This window comes from Formica exsecta, unplaced genomic scaffold (genome assembly GCF_003651465.1).
Source record: "Formica exsecta isolate Colony F162 unplaced genomic scaffold, ASM365146v1 scaffold120, whole genome shotgun sequence".
NCBI classification, from domain to species: domain Eukaryota; kingdom Metazoa; phylum Arthropoda; class Insecta; order Hymenoptera; family Formicidae; genus Formica; species Formica exsecta.
In genome coordinates, this window is record NW_021848537.1 from 1660072 (window position 1) to 1664448 (window position 4377).

Genomic DNA, 4377 nt, shown 5'->3' on the forward strand with positions numbered 1-4377 from the left:
CGCTCACCACTTCCATTAAATGTCGTTAACTCGAATTAAAAAACCGTAATTAATTCTTTTCATCGCTTTTGACATCTCAACATTTTCATCGAGAAATGGAAGTGTGGATCTCGAAATATAAACCAGGGAATTTCGCGCCATTCGCGCGGAATAGCTGGCGGCGAGATTTTAACTTTGTCAAGTATCACTTACATTTGACAGTTGTGTGTCGCAGCCGCGCGCGCGACGTAATCTAATCGCGCCAGTTCAGAACGAGAGATACAATCCGGCGGCAGCCGGCGATGTGGAGGGGGAAGTGTACCGAGCGGTGGGGGCGGCGTGACGTATCTGGTGGGGAGAGAGAGACAATCTGACGCAGAATCGTACTTGTATGTGTGTTAGTAGTGGTGGTGGTGAGCGTGGGTAAGGGATACGAGGGAGCTTGTCGCATAAACTGTGAGTATAAACCAGGCGTAAACTGGCCTCTCTTTCAGCCTCCCCCCTCCCCTCTCCTTTCCTCCCTCAAGCCGATACGCGTTCGCGTGAACGAGCCCACTATCGTGTCTGAAGCGACACAGATACACGTGCGCGCGCGCGCGCGCGCACGAGAGGGAGAGAGAGAGACAACCCCGACCAGTCACAGTCTTCTCTGCATCGCGTAACCAGACGACATTGGGGCCGAGACGGCGGCACGGCAGTCGCCGTCAGAGTTTCGCGCGGTGCGCGCAGTTGGCAGTCCGACTTGGTAGCGAGCGGACGTGTACACGTCGTCTATCGCCTTCTCGCACTTGCGTTCAAGAGAGAGCTCATACGTTACGCATATGTATATATATATATGTGCTGTATATACGCGACGCGCGCCGACACCTGCAGCGAGATAAGAAGCGCGAACGGAGGAGAGAGAGTTCAAGTTCATCTCTCCGTTCAGGTTTACTTTTTTTTTTGGAGAAGAGGAAGGGTAGCCACTGGTTTCCACTTGGAGATTTATTATCCGTTCGGAGTGTAATTACTGTAATTTCGTCGAGTGTCGGTGATACGTAACGTCTCGCCGAGTAAAGTTGTTGAGATTCGTGTTAGGAGGACGTGACTGTTGTGTGACAGTCGACGTGGGACGTTGGACGAGAACGGGGGTATAACCGCGTGCCGTTCCCGTTTTCATTTCGTTCACGTTAACGCGTGTGTGGAGTCACGGAAAACTGTACATGTATAATATTTGACTGATCGTGCGAAAGTCGAAGATATCAATAGAATCGACGACAAAGTGGATCGCTGTTCCATCGTGAACTCAAAATCGACAGAACCTTTCAAAATTGGTGAGTATCTCGACAAATAGTTTCGATTGTCTAGGATAATAATTTTACAAAATTGCGACATTAATTGCGTAAATTTAATTTACGTAAAAAAGGTTTAAAGAGAGAACAACATATAATGAAGCATACGTAGAACTTAGGATAACATTTCAAAAACATTGTGTATGTCCAGAGAAACATTAACATAAACGTCGATCCTCGAAACTCTTTTAAAGTTGTTTTAGAAATTATTTAATTCAAAAAATAAATATATTAATTAATAAAATAATAATAAAATAATTAATTTCAAAAATTAAACTGTTACAAGCATCACTTTTTTTTTCCGAGAGGGAGAGAGATAAACGGGATTTATAAGAATCACTTGTGCGAGATTTAATGGTATTTCATCGCGTTTGTTCCGCGACGCGATCTCGTGTCAGATGCATCCTAGAACACGTGTTTACTGACAGGTGAAACGCGAGAACGGCGCGTGCGAAACTCCCGAGTCACGTTTTGACAGATCTCGCGCCAAGATCTCCATCAGTATGAGATTTCCTCTTTAAAGATCGACGTGTCCCGTCGATTATCGAAAAAATGAAATAATTTAGCTAGCGACCAAATATTATCGAAAATAAATATTTTAAAGATCGACAAAACAATTTGACAGAAGGTTGATCGTGCGTCTGTTCTTTCGTCGTAATCTTGTTGCATTATTTCTGAAACTGCTGAATAACTGGCGATCTAGGAAGCTCGTTCTCGAATGACGCAATATCGCCAGCGACATTCGCGAACGTGATCATCACCGGTGTGCATCCATTGTGTCCGGTCGTGGTGCATATCTTATCAGCTGACTGTCGATTCACGGCTGAATCATGGACTCTCGAATAACGAAGGTAGTAGATAAAATCCCCCGGATTTCAAGAAATGCAATTAATACGCAGTGGCCGATGATGTTACGCTTACGAGAATAAAATGCTTTCTCGCGCATGCGGCAACGGTTCCTCGGAATTTACAAAAGTGTGTGCGTATCGTTTTTGAAAGAGAGAGAGAGAGAGACTCGAAGGGACACTTTCTGCGAACCGTGCAAAAGACGTAAAATGCATACAATGTTTCGCCTTCGCAACGCGTTTGCGAAATGCATCACGATCAAGGATCAAGGTCGGACTTTATTTTTATCCTTTCAGTTCTCCGTCAAGCTGTTGCTCGCGCGAAAAAAAATCGATATTCTTGAGATAGTCTTTTTTTTTTCCGTGAAAACTACAATCGCGATTGTAATTTAATATTAATCCAAGTAGTTTTGATTTTGAATTTGGAACACGTTTATAATTAAAATGGTAATGACATTTTTAAATTGTTTCTTCTTTATGACAAGAAACGATTTATCGAGATCGAAATTTCGATTCTCTCGCGAAACAAAAATTTTGATATACATATATTGAAATATATATATATATATATATCTCTCTCTCTCTCTCTTTTTCTCCTCTCGTTGTACCGAGTTCGCAAGCTCTCTCCTTTCTCATCGATCTCCTTTACTGCGTGCCACTACGGTTCTATCAAAAAGTGGGACACGGTCCAATTTACAAAACTCTCTCGACTTGGTGGTAAATCATTCGCGCAATAAACTTCACGAATTTCGGTCGAATGTCGCACACGTGCATTTGTAAGATCGCTTAGGATTAGATACAATTGATCGATCGTGGAAAATCTTCCGATTCAACGAAGTCGCGGATCAAGAGACCGAGAAAATCGAAAAGAAAATCGGAGAAAAAGTTGTACGTTGAATAACATCATTGTAATCGTTGAGCTGCTCTAGACTAATAATTAAATAGATAACTAAGTTATATAGTTGTCGATAACGTATCAGAGGCTAAAGTAACTTTGTTGGAGCTCTTCACTGATAATGGAGATTGCGATAAATAAATAACTCGGTAGAGAGATGATGATATATATTTATTTAACAATACACGAAGAGAAAATATTTCCCGGCACTTGAATCGATCTAAAGCTTTGTAGACCGTCAATTGTAATAATCGTATGAAAAATTTCTATACGAAGGAACAATTATCTTTCAAGATCAATCCAGATTATTTCCTGGTCGGGTGTAATCTCACACACATACATATGTACACACGTCAGAGAATGGATCGGCAATATCTGCGTTGCGCAGAAATGCATATCGTTGCAGGTGTTAACTTGCAAGTACAGGTATTGCTGGTTACAGTTCTCATGTATAGGTATATATATGCGTGCATGTGTGTTGCGTGTCTAGCCGGATATACCAGCGATATCAAATGTGTTGTCTCGGATATTATAGATTACACGGTGCATCATCGACCGTTTATCGATCATATCATGAGAGACAAAGAGGGAGACAATGGGTTAACAACACGCCTTATATCTGTCATGTGCGCAGCTCTATCTCTTATTTAAACGATATCGACGATTCTTGTCATAGTAGGATTACATTCTTTCCGCAGACAATGCAATTGTCAAACTTTTCTAACGATATTGAAATTTTTATCTAGAAAGAAAATTATGAAATGATTCGATTTCTCAATAATTCGAAAAATATCTCGCGGATATATCGATATCGCAATCATTTCGCGATTTATATCGATCATATTAGCAAATATCAGAGCTCCGTTGTTCGTTGAACGGTGACCTTTTCTCGTTCGTATTATGCAACGAAGGTGAACGGTCTAACATAACAACCTGCACGTGTTGCAGTCACGTGGCGGACGAGACGGTCGCAACACAACACAAGGCGAAGCCGCCGCGCAAATTGCGCGAGCGTTTGCGCGCTATGTGCTAACAGTTGCATCACACATACACACACATATATACATCGCACACATCGCGTTATTTCTTAAACGACTTTCACACTGCCAGCCGGATCGTCAAGAATCTTATTATGAGCCAACAGTCTCGAAGTTTACGTAATTAAATAAATTGTATATGATTTTTATTATAGCGTGCGTTTTAAAATAAATTTCAAAGTCAACAAATAATATTTTAAAACTTTATATATTTGTTATTTACAAGTACAAAATATATATAATAAATTTTAAAAAATATAAAATTTTGAATGTTGTAATATAAATATATA

The 4377-nt window shown here is 40.9% G+C and overlaps 1 protein-coding gene across 2 annotated transcripts in view; it reads left to right on the top strand.

Moving 5' to 3' along the window:
* Positions 1 to 645: 645 nt before the first annotated feature.
* LOC115244000 (histone-lysine N-methyltransferase 2D-like) overlaps positions 646 to 4377 on the top strand; it is a 20812-nt gene continuing 17080 nt past the window's right edge. For both annotated transcript variants that reach the window (XM_029821338.1, XM_029821343.1), the window contains exon 1: positions 646 to 1292. The gene's annotated coding sequence lies outside the window, so the exon portion shown is untranslated. The remainder of the gene's footprint in view (positions 1293 to 4377) is intronic.